General features: G+C 45.4%; 2 protein-coding genes, 1 long non-coding RNA gene and 27 other non-coding genes across 31 annotated transcripts in view; 10 read left to right on the forward strand and 20 right to left on the reverse strand.

Annotated features, from left to right (window-relative positions):
- Positions 1 to 23,018, forward strand: part of LOC101886704 (zinc finger protein) — an 846,922-nt gene that overhangs the window by 760,220 nt on the left and 63,684 nt on the right. The window lies entirely within an intron of this gene.
- Positions 1 to 23,018, reverse strand: part of LOC147844817 (uncharacterized) — a 532,816-nt gene that overhangs the window by 281,374 nt on the left and 228,424 nt on the right. The gene's annotated exons all lie outside the window — the stretch shown is intronic.
- The window catches only part of LOC137489479 (NACHT, LRR and PYD domains-containing protein 3-like), a 275,187-nt gene that overhangs the window by 215,005 nt on the left and 37,164 nt on the right, over positions 1 to 23,018 (reverse strand). The window lies entirely within an intron of this gene.
- Positions 340 to 412, reverse strand: trnar-acg (transfer RNA arginine (anticodon ACG)). The gene has a single exon. It is a non-coding gene; the product is annotated as a tRNA-Arg (tRNA).
- On the forward strand, positions 708 to 779 carry trnae-cuc (transfer RNA glutamic acid (anticodon CUC)). Its single transcript has one exon. It is a non-coding gene; the product is annotated as a tRNA-Glu (tRNA).
- trnae-uuc (transfer RNA glutamic acid (anticodon UUC)) lies at positions 1,040 to 1,111 on the reverse strand. Its single transcript has one exon. It is a non-coding gene; the product is annotated as a tRNA-Glu (tRNA).
- On the reverse strand, positions 2,568 to 2,640 carry trnar-acg (transfer RNA arginine (anticodon ACG)). Its single transcript has one exon. It is a non-coding gene; the product is annotated as a tRNA-Arg (tRNA).
- trnae-cuc (transfer RNA glutamic acid (anticodon CUC)) lies at positions 2,936 to 3,007 on the forward strand. Its single transcript has one exon. It is a non-coding gene; the product is annotated as a tRNA-Glu (tRNA).
- Positions 3,093 to 3,179, reverse strand: trnay-gua (transfer RNA tyrosine (anticodon GUA)). Its single transcript is given in 2 exon segments — positions 3,093 to 3,128; positions 3,143 to 3,179. It is a non-coding gene; the product is annotated as a tRNA-Tyr (tRNA).
- trnae-uuc (transfer RNA glutamic acid (anticodon UUC)) lies at positions 3,268 to 3,339 on the reverse strand. Its single transcript has one exon. It is a non-coding gene; the product is annotated as a tRNA-Glu (tRNA).
- trnar-acg (transfer RNA arginine (anticodon ACG)) lies at positions 4,797 to 4,869 on the reverse strand. The gene has a single exon. It is a non-coding gene; the product is annotated as a tRNA-Arg (tRNA).
- trnae-cuc (transfer RNA glutamic acid (anticodon CUC)) lies at positions 5,168 to 5,239 on the forward strand. The gene has a single exon. It is a non-coding gene; the product is annotated as a tRNA-Glu (tRNA).
- On the reverse strand, positions 5,324 to 5,410 carry trnay-gua (transfer RNA tyrosine (anticodon GUA)). Its single transcript is given in 2 exon segments — positions 5,324 to 5,359; positions 5,374 to 5,410. It is a non-coding gene; the product is annotated as a tRNA-Tyr (tRNA).
- trnae-uuc (transfer RNA glutamic acid (anticodon UUC)) lies at positions 5,499 to 5,570 on the reverse strand. The gene has a single exon. It is a non-coding gene; the product is annotated as a tRNA-Glu (tRNA).
- trnar-acg (transfer RNA arginine (anticodon ACG)) lies at positions 6,784 to 6,856 on the reverse strand. Its single transcript has one exon. It is a non-coding gene; the product is annotated as a tRNA-Arg (tRNA).
- On the forward strand, positions 7,155 to 7,226 carry trnae-cuc (transfer RNA glutamic acid (anticodon CUC)). Its single transcript has one exon. It is a non-coding gene; the product is annotated as a tRNA-Glu (tRNA).
- trnay-gua (transfer RNA tyrosine (anticodon GUA)) lies at positions 7,311 to 7,397 on the reverse strand. The gene is given in 2 exon segments: positions 7,311 to 7,346; positions 7,361 to 7,397. It is a non-coding gene; the product is annotated as a tRNA-Tyr (tRNA).
- On the reverse strand, positions 7,486 to 7,557 carry trnae-uuc (transfer RNA glutamic acid (anticodon UUC)). The gene has a single exon. It is a non-coding gene; the product is annotated as a tRNA-Glu (tRNA).
- On the forward strand, positions 8,759 to 8,830 carry trnae-cuc (transfer RNA glutamic acid (anticodon CUC)). Its single transcript has one exon. It is a non-coding gene; the product is annotated as a tRNA-Glu (tRNA).
- trnae-uuc (transfer RNA glutamic acid (anticodon UUC)) lies at positions 9,090 to 9,161 on the reverse strand. The gene has a single exon. It is a non-coding gene; the product is annotated as a tRNA-Glu (tRNA).
- trnar-acg (transfer RNA arginine (anticodon ACG)) lies at positions 10,619 to 10,691 on the reverse strand. Its single transcript has one exon. It is a non-coding gene; the product is annotated as a tRNA-Arg (tRNA).
- Positions 10,990 to 11,061, forward strand: trnae-cuc (transfer RNA glutamic acid (anticodon CUC)). Its single transcript has one exon. It is a non-coding gene; the product is annotated as a tRNA-Glu (tRNA).
- trnay-gua (transfer RNA tyrosine (anticodon GUA)) lies at positions 11,146 to 11,232 on the reverse strand. The gene is given in 2 exon segments: positions 11,146 to 11,181; positions 11,196 to 11,232. It is a non-coding gene; the product is annotated as a tRNA-Tyr (tRNA).
- Positions 11,321 to 11,392, reverse strand: trnae-uuc (transfer RNA glutamic acid (anticodon UUC)). The gene has a single exon. It is a non-coding gene; the product is annotated as a tRNA-Glu (tRNA).
- Positions 12,855 to 12,927, reverse strand: trnar-acg (transfer RNA arginine (anticodon ACG)). The gene has a single exon. It is a non-coding gene; the product is annotated as a tRNA-Arg (tRNA).
- On the forward strand, positions 13,226 to 13,297 carry trnae-cuc (transfer RNA glutamic acid (anticodon CUC)). Its single transcript has one exon. It is a non-coding gene; the product is annotated as a tRNA-Glu (tRNA).
- Positions 13,557 to 13,628, reverse strand: trnae-uuc (transfer RNA glutamic acid (anticodon UUC)). The gene has a single exon. It is a non-coding gene; the product is annotated as a tRNA-Glu (tRNA).
- Positions 15,086 to 15,158, reverse strand: trnar-acg (transfer RNA arginine (anticodon ACG)). The gene has a single exon. It is a non-coding gene; the product is annotated as a tRNA-Arg (tRNA).
- trnar-ucg (transfer RNA arginine (anticodon UCG)) lies at positions 17,205 to 17,277 on the forward strand. Its single transcript has one exon. It is a non-coding gene; the product is annotated as a tRNA-Arg (tRNA).
- On the forward strand, positions 19,702 to 19,774 carry trnar-ccg (transfer RNA arginine (anticodon CCG)). Its single transcript has one exon. It is a non-coding gene; the product is annotated as a tRNA-Arg (tRNA).

Consider the following 23,018-nt stretch of genomic DNA (forward strand, 5'->3'; position numbering starts at 1 on the left):
TTTAGGTTGGCACTTTGTTTTTGAATATTGTATGCTTTTCGAATGCGTATCTGTGCTGCAGTAGAACGCCTTAGCCTCACAGCAAACATTTTGGTTTACAAGCTGTCACTGCTGTCTTCCCAGGAGAGTGGCTGTACTGGTTTCTTCTGGAAGTCCTGAGGGATGTACGGGACCAAGACATGAGAGCGGTTGGGGCAGCCTTTGAACCCAGGAGAGCACCCCACAGGCTCTGTGCTGGCGGCCCCAGAAACTCGATTCACTCCAGAGTAGAACCGAACAACTCCGGCAGGGGAAAACCGCGACCGCACTGCACTGAGAGCAACGCAAAAAAATCCTGAACGAGCCAGCCAGGAGTCGAACCTAGAATCTTCTGATCCGTAGTCAGACGCGTTATCCATTGCGCCACTGGCCCAGTCCGCATCGGCAGTGCTCATTAGCATGGTCCTTGGAAAGAGGACACGGCTCGGTGAACATGGAGTTCCTTAAAAGCATGCTTTGCTTTGTTGTCATGGCAAGTTGTGGTGTCGATAGGATGCTCTTACACCGAGCATGTGACAGTCCCTCCCAAGAAGAACTGTGATCCAGGCTCTGAGACTTTCTCTTCTCCGGGAGGAGGTTGCAAACGTTAGTTATTTTTGTCAGAGCAGCTGCAGCACACCTGGGTGGAGGCCCACAGCTAGACTTGAGGCCAACCTTTACGCACACCTTCCCTGGTGGTCTAGTGGTTAGGATTCGGCGCTCTCACCGCCGCGGCCCGGGTTCGATTCCCGGTCAGGGAACTTCCTTTTCACCTCCATGCTGAACTTTGAGGAGTGGTTAACTTAATTGGCGAAGGCAAGAAAGCGGCTCTGAGCGCAAAAGATGTCCTTCGAGCCGGAGTCGAAGCAGCGACCTAAGGATTGCCATCATCCCACCTACAGTCCTCCGCTCTACCAACTGAGCTATCGAAGGCTTACGGGGCAGTTTCACAACCACATCCTATAAGGTAGCTGCAGACCGACCGCTGGCCAAAAAGGACAGAAGCAAAAGCACTCAAGCCTTCCCATACCGGGAGTCGAACCCGGGCCGCCTGGGTGAAAACCAGGAATCCTAACCGCTAGACCATATGGGAACTGCCACACTTGAAACCCAGTCTTGGCACAAACTCCAGTTCATTCTGATCGCTGGCACGTCCCTGCTCCGCTTGCACAAGTGCCACTCATACACTTACGCACTCTCTCATACACAGTTTCTTGGTTTCCGTAAACCGAGAATCTTCTGATCCGTAGTCATAAGCGCTAACCTTTGTGCCACCGTCACTCTGTTCAGCACCTTGTTAGCACTTTGCTTGAAGCAAGGACAAGGCTCTGTCAACCCGGAGTTCCTTCACCACACATTCTGCTTTGTTTTTATGGCAAGAGGTTGTGTGGATGGGATGCTCTTACAGGATTCCTGACAGTCCCTCCATAGAAGACCTGAGATCCAGGGTCGGAGACTCTCTCCTCTCCAAGAGTAGGTTAAAAGCAATGGTTTCTTTTGTGTCTGTGTGTCAGAGCCCTTAGGTGTTGCTGCAGCTCAGAGACCTACAAGTGGAGGAGATTACACTGCAAGTCGGCTGGATGACCTCTAAGTGGTAGGCACTTATACCGCACGTAGGCTGGGTTTGCGATTGATGTAGCTGTAGTAGACATTCCTAAAAATAAAAAAAATATATAAACTGCTTACTCTGAGGTTGTGTTTAGGGTTGGGGTAGGAGTAAAATTGAATAAAACACAGCAGGTTACCGTGTGGTTGGGCCTAGGGCTGGGGTAGGTGTGATTTTAATAAACTGCGATAGGTTGTATTCTGTGCCATGTTTGAGACATTGAATCAATGAAACCCACATGGAGGTTTGTTACTGTGAGGTTGGGTTAAGAGTTGGGGTAGGTTGGAAGGTTGATAAAACACAGCAGGAAACTGTGAGGTTGGTTTAAGGATTGGGGTAGGTTTGACATTCAAACATAACTGGTTGGACGCAGTGTCTTGTACCAGACATTAAATGAATGAAAACTCCAGGTTTTTACAGCCCACTTGGGGCTGACCAGGTCGTTTGGAGCAGGCTCCGATTTCTATTTATACCTTTCTCAGTCAGGTAACTTCCTTTTCAGTAGTATGAGCGTCTGCACTGTGTGGCATATTTGCCGACGTATAACAGAGACTGAAACATTGCTCACACTTGTCTGAGGTGGTCATTTTGACTGCAATCTTGTTTTAGGTTGGCACTTTGTTTTTGAATATTGTATGCTTTTCGAATGCGTATCTGTGCTGCAGTAGAACGCCTTAGCCTCACAGCAAACATTTTGGTTTACAAGCTGTCACTGCTGTCTTCCCATGAGAGTGGCTGTACTGGTTTCTTCTGGAAGTCCTGAGAGATGTACGGGACCAAGACATGAGAGCGGTTGGGGCAGCCTTTGAACCCAGGAGAGCACCCCACAGGCTCTGTGCTGGCGGCCCCAGAAACTCGATTCACTCCAGAGTAGAACCGAACAACTCCGGCAGGGGAAAACCGCGACCGCACTGCACTGAGAGCAATGCAAAAAAATCCTGAACGAGCCAGCCAGGAGTCGAACCTAGAATCTTCTGATCCGTAGTCAGACGCGTTATCCATTGCGCCACTGGCCCAGTCCGCATCGGCAGTGCTCATTAGCATGGTCCTTGGAAAGAGGACACGGCTCGGTGAACATGGAGTTCCTTAAAAGCATGCTTTGCTTTGTTGTCATGGCAAGTTGTGGTGTCGATAGGATGCTCTTACACCGAGCATGTGACAGTCCCTCCCAAGAAGAACTGTGATCCAGGCTCTGAGACTTTCTCTTCTCCGGGAGGAGGTTGCAAACGTTAGTTATTTTTGTCAGAGCAGCTGCAGCACACCTGGGTGGAGGCCCACAGTTAGACTTGAGGCCAACCTTTACGCACACCTTCCCTGGTGGTCTAGTGGTTAGGATTCGGCGCTCTCACCGCCGCGGCCCGGGTTCGATTCCCGGTCAGGGAACTTCCTTTTCACCTCCACGCTGAACTTTGAGGAGTGGTTAACTCACTTGGCAAAGGCAAGAAAGCGGCTCTGAGCGCAAAAGATGTCCTTCGAGCCGGAGTCGAACCAGCGACCTAAGGATTGCCATCATCCCACCTACAGTCCTCCGCTCTACCAACTGAGCTATCGAAGGCTTACGGAGCAGTTCCACAACCACATCCTATAATGTAGCTGCAGTCCGACCGCTGGCCAAAAAGGACAGAAGCAAAAGCACTCAAGCCTTCCCATACCGGGAGTCGAACCCGGGCCGCCTGGGTGAAAACCAGGAATCCTAACCGCTAGACCATATGGGAACTGCCACTCTTGAAACCCAGTCTTGGCACAAACTCCAGTTCATTCTGATCGCTGGCACGTCCCTGCTCTGCTTGCACAAGTGCCACTCATACACTTACGCACTCTCTCATACACAGTTTCTTGGTTTCCGTAACCGAGAATCTTCTGATCCGTAGTCATAAGCGCTAACCTTTGTGCCACCGTCACTATGTTCAGCACCTTGTTAGCACATTGCTTGAAGCAAGGACAAGGCTCTGTCAACCCGGAGTTCCTTCACCACACATTCTGCTTTGTTTTTATGGCAAGAGGTTGTGTGGATGGGATGCTCTTACAGGATTCCTGACAGTCCCTCCATAGAAGACCTGAGATCCAGGGTCGGAGACTCTCTCCTCTCCAAGAGTAGGTTAAAAGCAATGGTTTCTTTTGTGTCTGTGTGTCAGAGCCCTTAGGTGTTGCTGCAGCTCAGAGACCTACAAGTGGAGGAGATTACACTGCAAGTCGGCTGGATGACCTCTAAGTGGTAGGCACTTATGCCGCACGTAGGCTGGGTTTGCGATTGATGTGGCTGTAGTAGACATTCATAAAAATAAAAAAATATATAAACTGCTTACTCAGAGGTTGTGTTAAGGGTTGGGGTAGGAGTAAAATTGAATAAAACACAGCAGGTTACCGTGAGGTTGGGCCTAGGGCTGGGGTAGGTGTGATTTTAATAAACTGCGATAGGTTGTATTCTGTGCCATGTACGAGACATTGAATCAATGAAACCCACATGGAGGTTTGTTACTGTGAGGTTGGGTTAAGAGTTGGGGTAGGTTGGGAGGTTGATAAAACACAGCAGGAAACTGTGAGGTTGGTTTAAGGATTGGGGTAGGTTTGACATTCAAACATAACTGGTTGGACGCAGTGTCTTGTACCAGACATTAAATGAATGAAAACTCCAGGAGGTTTTTACAGCCCACTTGGGGCTGACCAGGTCGTTTGGAGCAGGCTCCGATTTCTATTTATACCTTTCTCAGTCAGGTAACTTCCTTTTCAGTAGTATGAGCGTCTGCACTGTGTGGCATATTTGCCGACGTATAACATAGACTGAAACATTGCTCACACTTGTCTGAGGTGGTCATTTTGACTGCAATCTTGTTTTAGGTTGGCACTTTGTTTTTGAATATTGTATGCTTTTCGAATGCGTATCTGTGCTGCAGTAGAACGCCTTAGCCTCACAGCAAACATTTTGGTTTACAAGCTGTCACTGCTGTCTTCCCAGGAGAGTGGCTGTACTGGTTTCTTCTGGAAGTCCTGAGGGATGTACGGGACCAAGACATGAGAGCGGTTGGGGCAGCCTTTGAACCCAGGAGAGCACCCCACAGGCTCTGTGCTGGCGGCCCCAGAAACTCGATTCACTCCAGAGTAGAACCGAACAACTCCGGCAGGGGCAAACCGCGACCGCACTGCACTGAGAGCAACGCAAAAAAATCCTGGACGAGCCAGCCAGGAGTCGAACCTAGAATCTTCTGATCCGTAGTCAGACGCGTTATCCATTGCGCCACTGGCCCAGTCCGCATCAGCAGTGCTCATTAGCATGGTCGTTGGAAAGAGGACACGGCTCGGTGAACATGGAGTTCCTTCAACGCATGCTGTGCTTTGTTGTCATGGCAAGTTGTGGTGCCGATAGGATGCTCTTACACCGAGCATGTGACAGTCCCTCCCAAGAAGAACTGTGATCCAGGCTCTGAGACTTTCTCTTCTCCAGGAGGAGGTTGCAAACGTTAGAGTTATTTTTGTCAGAGCAGCTGCAGCACACCTGGGTGGAGGCCCACAGCTAGACTTGGGGCCAACCTTTCACGCAGACCTTCCCTGGTGGTCTAGTGGTTAGGATTCGGCGCTCTCACCGCCGCGGCCCGGGTTCGATTCCCGGTCAGGGAACATCCTTTTCACCTCCATGCTGAACTTTGAGGAGTGGTTAACTCACTTGGCGAAGGCAAGAAAGCGGATTGAGCGCAAAAGATGTCCTTCGAGCCGGAGTCGAACCAGCGACCTAAGGATTGCCATCATCCCACCTACAGTCCTCCGCTCTACCAACTGAGCTATCGAAGGCTTACGGAGCAGTTCCACAACCACATCCTATAATGTAGCTGCAGTCCGACCGCTGGCCAAAAAGGACAGAAGCAAAAGCACTCAAGCCTTCCCATACCGGGAGTCGAACCCGGGCCGCCTGGGTGAAAACCAGGAATCCTAACCGCTAGACCATATGGGAACTGCCACTCTTGAAACCCAGTCTTGGCACAAACTCCAGTTCATTCTGATCGCTGGCACGTCCCTGCTCCGCTTGCACAAGTGCCACTCATAGAAGACCTGAGATCCAGGGTCGGAGACTCTCTCCTCTCCAAGAGTAGGTTAAAAGCAATGGTTTCTTTTGTGTCTGTGTGTCAGAGCCCTTAGGTGTTGCTGCAGCTCAGAGACCTACAAGTGGAGGAGATTACACTGCAAGTCGGCTGGATGACCTCTAAGTGGTAGGCACTTATGCCGCACGTAGGCTGGGTTTGCGATTGATGTGGCTGTAGTAGACATTCATAAAAATAAAAAAATATATAAACTGCTTACTCAGAGGTTGTGTTAAGGGTTGGGGTAGGAGTAAAATTGAATAAAACACAGCAGGTTACCGTGAGGTTGGGCCTAGGGCTGGGGTAGGTGTGATTTTAATAAACTGCGATAGGTTGTATTCTGTGCCATGTACGAGACATTGAATCAATGAAACCCACATGGAGGTTTGTTACTGTGAGGTTGGGTTAAGAGTTGGGGTAAGTTGGGAGGTTGATAAAACACAGCAGGAAACTGTGAGGTTGGTTTAAGGATTGGGGTAGGTTTGACATTCAAACATAACTGGTTGGACGCAGTGTCTTGTACCAGACATTAAATGAATGAAAACTCCAGGAGGTTTTTACAGCCCACTTGGGGCTGACCAGGTCGTTTGGAGCAGGCTCCGATTTCTATTTATACCTTTCTCAGTCAGGTAACTTCCTTTTCAGTAGTATGAGCGTCTGCACTGTGTGGCATATTTGCCCACGTATAACATAGACTGAAACATTGCTCACACTTGTCTGAGGTGGTCATTTTGACTGCAATCTTGTTTTAGGTTGGCACTTTGTTTTTGAATATTGTATGCTTTTCGAATGCGTATCTGTGCTGCAGTAGAACGCCTTAGCCTCACAGCAAACATTTTGGTTTACAAGCTGTCACTGCTGTCTTCCCAGGAGAGTGGCTGTACTGGTTTCTTCTGGAAGTCCTGAGGGATGTACGGGACCAAGACATGAGAGCGGTTGGGGCAGCCTTTGAACCCAGGAGAGCACCCCACAGGCTCTGTGCTGGCGGCCCCAGAAACTCGATTCACTCCAGAGTAGAACCGAACAACTCCGGCAGGGGCAAACCGCGACCGCACTGCACTGAGAGCAACGCAAAACAATCCTGGACGAGCCAGCCAGGAGTCGAACCTAGAATCTTCTGATCCGTAGTCAGACGCGTTATCCATTGCGCCACTGGCCCAGTCCGCATCAGCAGTGCTCATTAGCATGGTCGTTGGAAAGAGGACACGGCTCGGTGAACATGGAGTTCCTTCAACGCATGCTGTGCTTTGTTGTCATGGCAAGTTGTGGTGCCGATAGGATGCTCTTACACCGAGCATGTGACAGTCCCTCCCAAGAAGAACTGTGATCCAGGCTCTGAGACTTTCTCTTCTCCAGGAGGAGGTTGCAAACGTTAGAGTTATTTTTGTCAGAGCAGCTGCAGCACACCTGGGTGGAGGCCCACAGCTAGACTTGGGGCCAACCTTTCACGCAGACCTTCCCTGGTGGTCTAGTGGTTAGGATTCGGCGCTCTCACCGCCGCGGCCCGGGTTCGATTCCCGGTCAGGGAACATCCTTTTCACCTCCATGCTGAACTTTGAGGAGTGGTTAACTCACTTGGCGAAGGCAAGAAAGCGGCTCGAGCGCAAAAGATGTCCTTCGAGCCAGAGTCGAACCAGCGACCTAAGGATTGCCATCATCCCACCTACAGTCCTCCGCTCTACCAACTGAGCTATCGAAGGCTTACGGAGCAGTTCCACAACCACATCCTATAATGTAGCTGCAGTCCGACCGCTGGCCAAAAAGGACAGAAGCAAAAGCACTCAAGCCTTCCCATACCGGGAGTCGAACCCGGGCCGCCTGGGTGAAAACCAGGAATCCTAACCGCTAGACCATATGGGAACTGCCACTCTTGAAACCCAGTCTTGGCACAAACTCCAGTTCATTCTGATCGCTGGCACGTCCCTGCTCCGCTTGCACAAGTGCCACTCATAGAAGACCTGAGATCCAGGGTCGGAGACTCTCTCCTCTCCAAGAGTAGGTTAAAAGCAATGGTTTCTTTTGTGTCTGTGTGTCAGAGCCCTTAGGTGTTGCTGCAGCTCAGAGACCTACAAGTGGAGGAGATTACACTGCAAGTCGGCTGGATGACCTCTAAGTGGTAGGCACTTATGCCGCACGTAGGCTGGGTTTGCGATTGATGTGGCTGTAGTAGACATTCATAAAAATAAAAAAATATATAAACTGCTTACTCAGAGGTTGTGTTAAGGGTTGGGGTAGGAGTAAAATTGAATAAAACACAGCAGGTTACCGTGAGGTTGGGCCTAGGGCTGGGGTAGGTGTGATTTTAATAAACTGCGATAGGTTGTATTCTGTGCCATGTACGAGACATTGAATCAATGAAACCCACATGGAGGTTTGTTACTGTGAGGTTGGGTTAAGAGTTGGGGTAAGTTGGGAGGTTGATAAAACACAGCAGGAAACTGTGAGGTTGGTTTAAGGATTGGGGTAGGTTTGACATTCAAACATAACTGGTTGGACGCAGTGTCTTGTACCAGACATTAAATGAATGAAAACTCCAGGAGGTTTTTACAGCCCACTTGGGGCTGACCAGGTCGTTTGGAGCAGGCTCCGATTTCTATTTATACCTTTCTCAGTCAGGTAACTTCCTTTTCAGTAGTATGAGCGTCTGCACTGTGTGGCATATTTGCCCACGTATAACATAGACTGAAACATTGCTCACACTTGTCTGAGGTGGTCATTTTGACTGCAATCTTGTTTTAGGTTGGCACTTTGTTTTTGAATATTGTATGCTTTTCATTTTTCTCATTAGCATGGTCGTTGGAAAGAGGACACGGCTCGGTGAACATGGAGTTCCTTCAACGCATGCTGTGCTTTGTTGTCATGGCAAGTTGTGGTGCCGATAGGATGCTCTTACACCGAGCATGTGACAGTCCCTCCCAAGAAGAACTGTGATCCAGGCTCTGAGACTTTCTCTTCTCCAGGAGGAGGTTGCAAACGTTAGAGTTATTTTTGTCAGAGCAGCTGCAGCACACCTGGGTGGAGGCCCACAGCTAGACTTGGGGCCAACCTTTCACGCAGACCTTCCCTGGTGGTCTAGTGGTTAGGATTCGGCGCTCTCACCGCCGCGGCCCGGGTTCGATTCCCGGTCAGGGAACATCCTTTTCACCTCCATGCTGAACTTTGAGGAGTGGTTAACTCACTTGGCGAAGGCAAGAAAGCGGCTCGAGCGCAAAAGATGTCCTTCGAGCCGGAGTCGAAGCAGCGACCTAAGGATTGCCATCATCCCACCTACAGTCCTCCGCTCTACCAACTGAGCTATCGAAGGCTTACGGAGCAGTTCCACAACCACATCCTATAATGTAGCTGCAGTCCGACCGCTGGCCAAAAAGGACAGAAGCAAAAGCACTCAAGCCTTCCCATACCGGGAGTCGAACCCGGGCCGCCTGGGTGAAAACCAGGAATCCTAACCGCTAGACCATATGGGAACTGCCACTCTTGAAACCCAGTCTTGGCACAAACTCCAGTTCATTCTGATCGCTGGCACGTCCCTGCTCCGCTTGCACAAGTGCCACTCATACACTTACGCACTCTCTCATACACAGTTTCTTGGTTTCCGTAACCGAGAATCTTCTGATCCGTAGTCATAAGCGCTAACCTTTGTGCCACCGTCACTATGTTCAGCACCTTGTTAGCACATTGCTTGAAGCAAGGACAAGGCTCTGTCAACCCGGAGTTCCTTCACCACACATTCTGCTTTGTTTTTATGGCAAGAGGTTGTGTGGATGGGATGCTCTTACAGGATTCCTGACAGTCCCTCCATAGAAGACCTGAGATCCAGGGTCGGAGACTCTCTCCTCTCCAAGAGTAGGTTAAAAGCAATGGTTTCTTTTGTGTCTGTGTGTCAGAGCCCTTAGGTGTTGCTGCAGCTCAGAGACCTACAAGTGGAGGAGATTACACTGCAAGTCGGCTGGATGACCTCTAAGTGGTAGGCACTTATGCCGCACGTAGGCTGGGTTTGCGATTGATGTGGCTGTAGTAGACATTCATAAAAATAAAAAAATATATAAACTGCTTACTCAGAGGTTGTGTTAAGGGTTGGGGTAGGAGTAAAATTGAATAAAACACAGCAGGTTACCGTGAGGTTGGGCCTAGGGCTGGGGTAGGTGTGATTTTAATAAACTGCGATAGGTTGTATTCTGTGCCATGTACGAGACATTGAATCAATGAAACCCACATAGAGGTTTGTTACTGTGAGGTTGGGTTAAGAGTTGGGGTAAGTTGGGAGGTTGATAAAACACAGCAGGAAACTGTGAGGTTGGTTTAAGGATTGGGGTAGGTTTGACATTCAAACATAACTGGTTGGACGCAGTGTCTTGTACCAGACATTAAATGAATGAAAACTCCAGGAGGTTTTTACAGCCCACTTGGGGCTGACCAGGTCGTTTGGAGCAGGCTCCGATTTCTATTTATACCTTTCTCAGTCAGGTAACTTCCTTTTCAGTAGTATGAGCGTCTGCACTGTGTGGCATATTTGCCGACGTATAACATAGACTGAAACATTGCTCACACTTGTCTGAGGTGGTCATTTTGACTGCAATCTTGTTTTAGGTTGGCACTTTGTTTTTGAATATTGTATGCTTTTCGAATGCGTATCTGTGCTGCAGTAGAACGCCTTAGCCTCACAGCAAACATTTTGGTTTACAAGCTGTCACTGCTGTCTTCCCAGGAGAGTGGCTGTACTGGTTTCTTCTGGAAGTCCTGAGGGATGTACGGGACCAAGACATGAGAGCGGTTGGGGCAGCCTTTGAACCCAGGAGAGCACCCCACAGGCTCTGTGCTGGCGGCCCCAGAAACTCGATTCACTCCAGAGTAGAACCGAACAACTCCGGCAGGGGCAAACCGCGACCGCACTGCACTGAGAGCAACGCAAAATAATCCTGGACGAGCCAGCCAGGAGTCGAACCTAGAATCTTCTGATCCGTAGTCAGACGCGTTATCCATTGCGCCACTGGCCCAGTCTGCATCAGCAGTGCTCATTAGCATGGTCGTTGGAAAGAGGACACGGCTCGGTGAACATGGAGTTCCTTCAACGCATGCTGTGCTTTGTTGTCATGGCAAGTTGTGGTGCCGATAGGATGCTCTTACACCGAGCATGTGACAGTCCCTCCCAAGAAGAACTGTGATCCAGGCTCTGAGACTTTCTCTTCTCCAGGAGGAGGTTGCAAACGTTAGAGTTATTTTTGTCAGAGCAGCTGCAGCACACCTGGGTGGAGGCCCACAGCTAGACTTGGGGCCAACCTTTCACGCAGACCTTCCCTGGTGGTCTAGTGGTTAGGATTCGGCGCTCTCACCGCCGCGGCCCAGGTTCGATTCCCGGTCAGGGAACATCCTTTTCACCTCCATGCTGAACTTTGAGGAGTGGTTAACTCACTTGGCAAAGGCAAGAAAGCGGCTCGAGCGCAAAAGATGTCCTTCGAGCCAGAGTCGAACCAGCGACCTAAGGATTGCCATCATCCCACCTACAGTCCTCCGCTCTACCAACTGAGCTATCGAAGGCTTACGGAGCAGTTCCACAACCACATCCTATAATGTAGCTGCAGTCCGACCGCTGGCCAAGAAGGACAGAAGCAAAAGCACTCAAGCCTTCCCATACCGGGAGTCGAACCCGGGCCGCCTGGGTGAAAACCAGGAATCCTAACCGCTAGACCATATGGGAACTGCCACTCTTGAAACCCAGTCTTGGCACAAACTCCAGTTCATTCTGATCTGATCGCTGGCACGTCCCTGCTCCGCTTGCACAAGTGCCACTCATACACTTACGCACTCTCTCATACACAGTTTCTTGGTTTCCGTAACCGAGAATCTTCTGATCCGTAGTCATAAGCGCTAACCTTTGTGCCACCGTCACTATGTTCAGCACCTTGTTAGCACATTGCTTGAAGCAAGGACAAGGCTCTGTCAACCCGGAGTTCCTTCACCACACATTCTGCTTTGTTTTTATGGCAAGAGGTTGTGTGGATGGGATGCTCTTACAGGATTCCTGACAGTCCCTCCATAGAAGACCTGAGATCCAGGGTCGGAGACTCTCTCCTCTCCAAGAGTAGGTTAAAAGCAATGGTTTCTTTTGTGTCTGTGTGTCAGAGCCCTTAGGTGTTGCTGCAGCTCAGAGACCTACAAGTGGAGGAGATTACACTGCAAGTCGGCTGGATGACCTCTAAGTGGTAGGCACTTATGCCGCACGTAGGCTGGGTTTGCGATTGATGTGGCTGTAGTAGACATTCATAAAAATAAAAAAATATATAAACTGCTTACTCAGAGATTGTGTTAAGGGTTGGGGTAGGAGTAAAATTGAATAAAACACAGCAGGTTACCGTGAGGTTGGGCCTAGGGCTGGGGTAGGTGTGATTTTAATAAACTGCGATAGGTTGTATTCTGTGCCATGTACGAGACATTGAATCAATGAAACCCACATGGAGGTTTGTTACTGTGAGGTTGGGTTAAGAGTTGGGGTAGGTTGGGAGGTTGATAAAACACAGCAGGAAACTGTGAGGTTGGTTTAAGGATTGGGGTAGGTTTGACATTCAAACATAACTGGTTGGACGCAGTGTCTTGTACCAGACATTAAATGAATGAAAACTCCAGGAGGTTTTTACAGCCCACTTGGGGCTGACCAGGTCGTTTGGAGCAGGCTCCGATTTCTATTTATACCTTTCTCAGTCAGGTAACTTCCTTTTCAGTAGTATGAGCGTCTGCACTGTGTGGCATATTTGCCGACGTATAACATAGACTGAAACATTGCTCACACTTGTCTGAGGTGGTCATTTTGACTGCAATCTTGTTTTAGGTTGGCACTTTGTTTTTGAATATTGTATGCTTTTCGAATGCGTATCTGTGCTGCAGTAGAACGCCTTAGCCTCACAGCAAACATTTTGGTTTACAAGCTGTCACTGCTGTCTTCCCAGGAGAGTGGCTGTACTGGTTTCTTCTGGAAGTCCTGAGGGATGTACGGGACCAAGACATGAGAGCGGTTGGGGCAGCCTTTGAACCCAGGAGAGCACCCCACAGGCTCTGTGCTGGCGGCCCCAGAAACTCGATTCACTCCAGAGTAGAACCGAACAACTCCGGCAGGGGCAAACCGCGACCGCACTGCACTGAGAGCAACGCAAAAAAATCCTGGACGAGCCAGCCAGGAGTCGAACCTAGAATCTTCTGATCCGTAGTCAGACGCGTTATCCATTGCGCCACTGGCCCAGTCCGCATCAGCAGTGCTCATTAGCATGGTCGTTGGAAAGAGGACACGGCTCGGTGAACATGGAGTTCCTTCAACGCATGCTGTGCTTTGTTGTCATGGCAAGTTGTGGTGCCGATAGGATGCTCTTACACCGAGCATGTGACAGTCCCTCCCAAGAAGAACTGTGATCCAGGCTCTGAGACTTTCTCTTCTCCAGGAGGAGGTTGCAAACGTTAGAGTTATTTTTGTCAGAGCAGCTGCAGCACACCTGGGTGGAGGCCCACAGCTAGATTTGGGGCCAACCTTTCACGCAGACCTTCCCTGGTGGTCTAGTGGTTAGGATTCGGCGCTCTCACCGCCGCGGCCCGGGTTCGATTCCCGGTCAGGGAACATCCTTTTCACCTCCATGCTGAACTTTGAGGAGTGGTTAACTCACTTGGCGAAGGCAAGAAAGCGGCTCGAGCGCAAAAGATGTCCTTCGAGCCGGAGTCGAAGCAGCGACCTAAGGATTGCCATCATCCCACCTACAGTCCTCCGCTCTACCAACTGAGCTATCGAAGGCTTACGGAGCAGTTCCACAACCACATCCTATAATGTAGCTGCAGTCCGACCGCTGACCAAAAAGGACAGAAGCAAAAGCACTCAAGCCTTCCCATACCGGGAGTCGAACCCGGGCCGCCTGGGTGAAAACCAGGAATCCTAACCGCTAGACCATATGGGAACTGCCACTCTTGAAACCCAGTCTTGGCACAAACTCCAGTTCATTCTGATCGCTGGCACGTCCCTGCTCCGCTTGCACAAGTGCCACTCATACACTTACGCACTCTCTCATACACAGTTTCTTGGTTTCCGTAACCGAGAATCTTCTGATCCGTAGTCATAAGCGCTAACCTTTGTGCCACCGTCACTATGTTCAGCACCTTGTTAGCACATTGCTTGAAGCAAGGACAAGGCTCTGTCAACCCGGAGTTCCTTCACCACACATTCTGCTTTGTTTTTATGGCAAGAGGTTGTGTGGATGGGATGCTCTTACAGGATTCCTGACAGTCCCTCCATAGAAGACCTGAGATCCAGGGTCGGAGACTCTCTCCTCTCCAAGAGTAGGTTAAAAGCAATGGTTTCTTTTGTGTCTGTGTGTCAGAGCCCTTAGGTGTTGCTGCAGCTCAGAGACCTACAAGTGGAGGAGATTACACTGCAAGTCGGCTGGATGACCTCTAAGTGGTAGGCACTTATGCCGCACGTAGGCTGGGTTTGCGATTGATGTGGCTGTAGTAGACATTCATAAAAATAAAAAAATATATAAACTGCTTACTCAGAGGTTGTGTTAAGGGTTGGGGTAGGAGTAAAATTGAATAAAACACAGCAGGTTACCGTGAGGTTGGGCCTAGGGCTGGGGTAGGTGTGATTTTAATAAACTGCGATAGGTTGTATTCTGTGCCATGTACGAGACATTGAATCAATGAAACCCACATGGAGGTTTGTTACTGTGAGGTTGGGTTAAGAGTTGGGGTAGGTTGGGAGGTTGATAAAACACAGCAGGAAACTGTGAGGTTGGTTTAAGGATTGGGGTAGGTTTGACATTCAAACATAACTGGTTGGACGCAGTGTCTTGTACCAGACATTAAATGAATGAAAACTCCAGGAGGTTTTTACAGCCCACTTGGGGCTGACCAGGTCGTTTGGAGCAGGCTCCGATTTCTATTTATACCTTTCTCAGTCAGGTAACTTCCTTTTCAGTAGTATGAGCGTCTGCACTGTGTGGCATATTTGCCGACGTATAACATAGACTGAAACATTGCTCACACTTGTCTGAGGTGGTCATTTTGACTGCAATCTTGTTTTAGGATGGCACTTTGTTTTTGAATATTGTATGCTTTTCGAATGCGTATCTGTGCTGCAGTAGAACGCCTTAGCCTCACAGCAAACATTTTGGTTTACAAGCTGTCACTGCTGTCTTCCCAGGAGAGTGGCTGTACTGGTTTCTTCTGGAAGTCCTGAGGGATGTACGGGACCAAGACATGAGAGCGGTTGGGGCAGCCTTTGAACCCAGGAGAGCACCCCACAGGCTCTGTGCTGGCGGCCCCAGAAACTCGATTCACTCCAGAGTAGAACCGAACAACTCCGGCAGGGGCAAACCGCGACCGCACTGCACTGAGAGCAACGCAAAAAAATCCTGGACGAGCCAGCCAGGAGTCGAACCTAGAATCTTCTGATCCGTAGTCAGACGCGTTATCCATTGCGCCACTGGCCCAGTCCGCATCAGCAGTGCTCATTAGCATGGTCGTTGGAAAGAGGACACGGCTCGGTGAACATGGAGTTCCTTCAACGCAAACTGCAACTGCAGTGCACTGACTGAGAGCAATGCAATAAATCCTGATCGAGCCAGCCAAAAGTCGAATCTAGAATCTTCTGATCAGTCAGACACGTTATCCATTGCGCCACTGGCACACACTGTTCAAGGAGTGCTCATTAGCATGCTGTTTGGAAAGAGGACATGGACCGGTAAACATTGAGTTCCTTCAACGCATGCTGTGCTTTGTTGTCATGGCAAGTTGTGGTGCCGATAGGATGCTTTTACACAGAGCATGTGACAGTCCCTCCGTAGAAGAACTGTGAACCAGGCTCTGAGACTTTCTCTTCTCCAGGAGGAGGTTGCAAACGTTAGAGTTATTTTTGTCAGAGCAGCTGCAGCACACCTGGGTGGAGGCCCACAGCTAGGCTAGAGGGCAACCTTTAGCCAGGCCTTCCCTGGTGGTCTTGTGTTTAGGACTTAGTGCTCTTACCGCTGTGGCCTGGGTTCAATTCCTTGTCAGGGAGCTTCCTTTTCACCTCCATGGTAAACTTCGAGCAGTGTTGCCGAAGATCTCTTCACGAAAGCAGCTCTGAATGCAAAAGATGTCCTTCGAGACGCACTGTAAGACGTAATAAGACACACTCTGGCACAGACATCCAGTCTGCACGCTGGAATACACACTATTATCTCATGGTTAAGACGCAGCTTCAAAAATTAGTTTCAAACCGGAAGTACAAATTTGCTTGAAATAACGCAAAAACCGCCAATTTACACTTTTTAGTGAAATATTTGTGTCCTAATAGTGTTTTTAGCAGTGTGGGACACATATACGGCTATCAACAGCTCAAAAAATGTGTTTTGGAGTTTCGTGACCCTTTAAGGTACAAATGGTAGAGAAAATACACAGATGAAAATCTTACTTTGTTTTTCTTTTAACTAAGTATATTTTTATATGTTTTGTTGTTTTGTCTCAAATTATTTTATGTAGGACACAAATGCCTCAAATGCAGCTTTAACATCATTGGAATAAATTATATTTTAACATATTCAAATGGAAAAGCTAACATATTAAAAAGGAATAATTATTTACAAGGTTACTTTTATATCTGCATTTTTATAAACTAAAGCAGTTTTGTCCCAAACCTTTGAAAAATAGTCCATGTTGTCTTTATATTTTTAGATGCTTCATTTATTACTGATTTTTCTTTATGCTTTCAAAATATGTATTTATGCAGTTGAAGTGATATTGTGCTATTTTGCTACATAGTAGAAGTGAACTAGTTTTGTTTTGTGTTAAAGCCACAATGGCCCTGTATAAAAGTGCTTTACTGGGACCTTATAGGCACATTTTGTGCCTGGACTCAACTTAGTATTAGTGGGACCTAACTATTTTGTTAATTACTAAATGCCCACAGAGCATGCTCATAGGACATACTTCTGACTCAGATAGTATACCTATACTTTGCCCATTGTGGCTATATACACTCCACTTTGTTTGGACTTGCTATGGGCCCAAAGTGAACTTCTGTTTCGAGTGGGCCAGCCCACAGTTTGGTCTAGCGACATTGTATATGTTTTTGGTATAGACATGTTTCTTTGGAAATTTGTGCAGTAATACTGTACACTCAAGTACATGAAGGTGAGCTTTAGCAAACAGCATAATACATTCAAAACTATTGTATAAAAATAGCATATCTTATTAAAACAAAGCATATCTTAATTAAGATATAAATTGGATCTCATTGAAATACTGTAGAAATTATCCAAAAGGATTTTTATGTATCGTACTATAAAACAATCCTATAGGAATGGTTCCAAAATATGATCAAAATTCTAATTGAATTCCTTCAAAGAAATCCTATAAGATGCTACTTTTTTGTCTGTTTGGCAGTGCCACAAAAAAATTCTGTGAAACCGGTCCAATCTACTTTTTGTTCATGTTGTTTTTTGTTATGTGCGTCAGCAACTCCCTGGATGCGTATTACAGTTCACAGGCAGTAAAACGGCCCAGTGGCCTAATGGATAAGGCACCAGTCTTCGAAGCTTGGGATTGTGGGTTCAAGTCCCACCTGGGTTGTCTTTGATGCATTTCTTATTAAGTTGGCTATGCAGCACAATCCAGTGTGACCTTCAAAAGCTAGGTTCATACCCTTAGGTCAAAAAGACATGACAATGGAAAACTCTTTAGAGAATATGTTTTGTCATTAGGTGTACACACCAGATTGTCTGAATGCAATATGGTATAGGAATCCTAAAGTGCTGTTTTCTGAGTTATAAGAACTTCCTGAGCCATACAACAGATATGGCAAACGTTAGTATTGGCCCAGTGGCCTAATGGATAAGGAATCAGCCTTCAAAGCTAGGGATTGTGGGTTTAAGTCCCATTTGGGTTGTGTTTGTTGGGTTACATATAAATTGTATGGAAAAAATCCTGACATGTCTCCTCAAAGCTTATGCGTGATGATCTGAGGTCAATAGTTCGCTTCAAATTCTCAGACTTGCTGCACACTTCAATTAAGATTCATCCAATCTTGCGTGAATTATCCAATCACGTTACGCTCTGGTAATGGAGATCTTGACTTCAAGTACCCGGTGGCTTTCAAATAATGGTCTCATGTTAGGTGGATGATGATTAAATGCAAACAAGAAAATAGCTGCAGAAAGGTTGTGATTTCATATTAATGAGAGTGGCCTCGTCTGGAATTTGAAACTCAAGACCAGTCTCAAACCATACCCCAGGACCAATGAGACACGAATGTGGGTGATTACACAAAGAAAATGTTTGTTCATTAGTTGCAAACATAGAGATCCCAAAATCCAGTTTTCCATGCGTTGGCATCTTGTTGAGGGCATACAAGAGCTCCATGACAAAATCTTGGTAACATGGCCCAGTGGCCTAAAGGATAGAGCATCAGCCTCTTGAGTTGGGCGTTGTGGGTTCAAGTCCCATCTGGGTTGTCTTTGAAGGTCTCACTTCAAGTTGGGAGCAAAGTTTGTTGGATGAAACACAGTAGCTGTGAAAACCTTCTAGAGATGTGTTTGCGTGTCATTAACTTCCTTCGTTGTCATCCTTATTACAACCATCCATAAACAAATCTAACAACTGAATCATTGCCGCTACTTTCTTTCAAATCAACTCAATTTTATTGTCACATCATCAGCAGCACGTGTGCTATGATGAGTTAAAAGCTTAGGTGCTGGCTCCAGACAGCACAAAATACAGAGTAATACAGTGCAAATACAACGACAGAGCAAAAAAAAAAAATGACAGTGCAAATACAACGACAGTACAAAATACAGACAGTGCAAATACAACGACAATGTGAAATTGACAGCGATGTGTACAATGAATAGGTGTCCACATAGTTGTAGGCAGTATTGTTTCAAGTATGGATTTTTTAAAGTGCAGTGCATGCTACATATTGATTGTGTGCAGTGAGGGGTATGGTAGAGTCTGTGTGTGGTGTGTTAAGTGTTCATCAGCCTGATAGTCGGAGGGAAGAAACTATCCTTCAGCCAGCTGGTACGTGACTGGATGCGGCAGAACCATCTGCCTGAGGGTAGCAAACGATTTCGTCGGTATAATTGTACATGTTCGACTAATTTAGATTAAAAGTAGATTGTGGGTTCAAGTCCCACCTGGGTTGTCTTTGATGCAGTTCCTTTTAAGTTGGCTGTGCAGCGCAATCCAGTGTGACCTTCAAAAAGCTAGGTTCATACCCTTAAGTCAAAAAAACATGAAAATAGAAAACTCTTCAGAGAAGCTATTTTTTCATTAGGTGTACACACCAGATCGTCTGAAAGCAATAGGGATCCTAAAGTGCTGCTTTCTGAGTTACAAGAACTTCATGAGTCATACAACAGATATAACAAATGCTAGCATTGGCCCTGTGGCCTAATGGATAAGACATCACCCTTTGAAGCTGGGGATTGTGGATTCAAGTCCTTTTTGGGTTGTGTTTGTTGGGTTACATTTAAGTTGTGCGAAAAAATCCTGGCTTGTGTACTCAAATCTTAGGTGTGATTATCTGAGGACAATGGTTAGCTTCGAATTCTCAGACTTGCTGCACACTTCAGTTAAGATGCATCCAATCTTGCTCCAGTCTCACTGTCACATTACAAACCTAATAGGTTATGCTAAGCTCTAGTAATGGAGTTCTTGACTTCAAGTACCCCGTGGCTCTCAACTAACAAACTCATGTTAGGTGGATGATGATGAAATGCAAACAAGAAAATAGCTGCTGAAAGGTTGTGATTTCAAGTTAATGAGAGTGGCCTTGACTGGAATTTGAAACTCTCAAGACCAGTCGCACTATACGCTAGAACCATACCCCAGGACCAAAGAGACGCGAATGTGAAAGATTGCAGAAAGAAAATGTTTGTCCATCAGTTCTTATTTGACGGAATGCAAACTGGCATCGAATTCCTAAAGTGCAGTTTTCCATGCAGTGGCATCTTGTTGAAGGCATACAAGAGATCTTTGATAAAAGAGTGGTGACTTGGCCTGGTGGCCTAATGGATAAGGCATCAGCCTCCGGAGCTGGGGATTGTGGGTTCAAGTCCCACCTGGGTCGATTTTGAAGGTCTCTCTTCAACTTGGGAGCAATGGTTGTTGGATAAAACACAGTAGCTGTGAAAACCTTCTTGAGAGGTGTTTGTGTGTCATTAACTTCCTTCATTGTCATCCATATTTCCTGTTATGACTAAAAGGGTACTCTGTGCTTACATATAAAGCTGGTGGGTTTTTCAAGATCCATAAACAAATCTTATAACCAAACCATTGCCACTGCTTTTTTAGTCTGTATTGTACATGTTAGAATGATTTACAGTAGTTGAGAGTTCAATGTGGCTATTACCTCCATGGCATATACCGCCGCCGCTTAAATGGACAAGCACAAGTTTTTAATGTATGACCGCAGTCTGTGAATATGCCGCTAGGGGGCACAAAGGGATGCGAACAGACAGAAATAGCCTATACAGCAGCTGTAAATATGCTACTGTTCTTATAACTAAAGATGAAACGATAATACAAAGCATTATAATTCCTTCATTAATCATTAAACATTTGTTAACACGCTTTATTATCATTGTAAACTTGTTAAGTGCAATGAGGATTTATTTTGGAAAGTAGAATTGAAGAAATAAAAGACAACTCAAATATAAGCACAAACATTCAGAACAAATAAGTAGGCCTAAATAAATAAATAAAGCAGTCTTTTAGCCTAAATATAAAAAGATGTTTGCTATTTTGATAGAACTAGGACAGTCATTTAATAAGCTTTTTCATTTATATCTTCATTTACATTTTACCTTATGTTTTTGTTGTTGATTAAGCAGAAAAATAAATTGACCTACCTCAAGCAGATCACTAAAAGTATAAAAAAAATCATTTTGCCGCAGGACATAAATGAAGTCCCGCAAGTTTATTTTTAATAATTTAGTTGTAAATCAGTTAATTTTTTTTTTCGAAATGTCAATGTTCTCCTTTAAAGTATAATTGTAGTTTTGTTTTTTTGTTTGGTTTTTTACTTGTAGTAATGGCTCAGTATCTTTGGTATTTGAATTAAAATTTTTAGTCACCTTGCGTGTGAAATATAATTCGCCCATAACCGCGTAAAAAGAAGAAAAAGCTGTCAAAAGTTAGAGCCAGTTCATCCAAATTAGCCATATTAAAATACAGCATGTATGTTAATACAGGCAGAGTGTAAACAAACTCAGGGTAAGGCTAAATTATGCACTTTCCTTTTAAGGCAAGATTTGCGGTGAACCAAGAAGAAGTTTTACCAACCACTTATTTACAAATATTATATGTCAATCATCGTGCTCATGAGTCGATATGTTGCCTTTTTATAGCCTACATGCTACTATGGTGTATAATAATGTTTGGTGGAACAGTAAATTGGTTTAACAACTTGAATTTGGAATCGGGCCAGCCGAGTTGATTTCAGAAAATATTTTTTTTATTATACATATATATTATTATATTATTAAATTACCGCTATTTTGGAGACCATGCGCTTCTTCACCCTCTTCTCCACTGTTTTCTTAAGTTAGTTAAAATGATTTTAAAACATGAAATGTAGGAAAACACAGTACAAATAATCATAAAGGAGATAACGGAAAGACAGAATGGTATAATAATTACCCTTTTTGAGTTCCTGGTCCTCTTTCTGTAAAAAAATGAGCTGTTATTAATGACTAAATAGGTCACGCAGAAGATCAGCTAAGAAAAGTTCTACAGGGTCTGTGGCACTTGCGGCCTTATGGGCTCATACAGGTTGTGAAATGTGGGTGGGACTGCAAAGCTGTGAATCTTTGCCTATCTTTTGGATATGACAATAGCCTGTACTGTATACAGTAGTCTAAATTTATCAATTTAACCTAATCCTTTAGCTTTCTTTGTTTTTTTTTATTATTATTTTTTTTACAAAAAATTTGTTGCAAAGTAGCAATAGGCAAGTTTTTACAGCAACACGCAAATATGTTTCAAAGGATTAAAATATTACAAAAATTATTATTTTCTACATAAATATAAAAACTGCTGCCTCCATGCCTTCTTCATCTCGGGTGGCTTGTTTTTAGTTCATTCATAACAACTTGCTTTTTTTATAATGTTATTATTATTAGCAGCAGTATTGTTTATTATATGCATATTTATATTTGTGTTATTAAAAACAAGCTTAGATTTGTCCACGTGTCTGGTTTTGGACCATATGGGGCATAGCTAAATTATATGTACAAAAAACAATACACAACAAAAGAGTTTTGAAATATTAAATATGAGGCATTTGGATAAGATGACATTAATCAAATCGTGCAAACAGAGCATTTTTCAGGAGAGTAAAACCATCAGAATCCTACCTTCTTTTCTGTCATCCAGTCCTGTGTAAACAAGTGTTAATGTTTTTGTCTGACGTGGTTAAATACAAAAAAAAAATTGTAAAGGTAGAGCTTTATTATAGCTGCTGAGCGCAAGGAAATATAGGCTATAGTCTAGGCTGTATTTTATTACTTGCTCTTATGTCCTGCAACACTTAACGGTTTCCTTTACTTATGATAACCAAATAATATGCAACATCCTTAAACTATTCTCTTAAATAAAGGGAAATCACCTATCAAGTGTCATATAGCCTAGGGAAATATTGATATGATAAGGTTTCTCCTGAGCATTTGGACAGAATGTTTGATGATGTCTATCAAAAAGAGGATGATATAAAATACATTTTATACCAAGCTATTATCGGAAAACTCCAGGGCGCAACTTAACCCAGCTGTTTTTGTCGAGATTCTCCCGTATTTTACCATTTGATCCCGCTATCACGTTTATCTCACTTGATTTTTCAGTTACATCAATGGGTGCTGTTACTGCTCCGGTCAGCTAATCAAAAACTTGTCTGTATATTTACTGGGTGGGTCACAGGTGAATAAGATCAATCTTTGGTTATCCAAACTTTGACCACAATAAAGCTCACTACAAATATGCAGACATCTTCATTCTTACAATACCCAAATAAGCTTTTAGGATCATATGCGTTTAGGCAAGGCAAGGCAAGTTTATTTATATAGCACATTTCATACACAATGGCAATTCAAAGTGCTTTACATAAACAAGAATAAAAGAAACAAGTAAAATAAAAACAAATAATAAAAATGCGTAAAAACAAAACTTAAAAACAGGTAAAATGTGATATAAAAGAATGAAGAAGAAGAGAAAAACATGATAGTGCAATCTGTCGGACGCAGCACAGTGCTCATTCAGTAAAGGCACAGCTAAACAGATGTGTTTTCAGTCTTGATTTGAATGTGCCTAATGTTGGA

Source organism: Danio rerio, chromosome 4 (assembly GCF_052040795.2).
Source record: "Danio rerio strain M-AB ecotype USA chromosome 4, GRCz13ab, whole genome shotgun sequence".
NCBI lineage: Eukaryota > Metazoa > Chordata > Actinopteri > Cypriniformes > Danionidae > Danio > Danio rerio.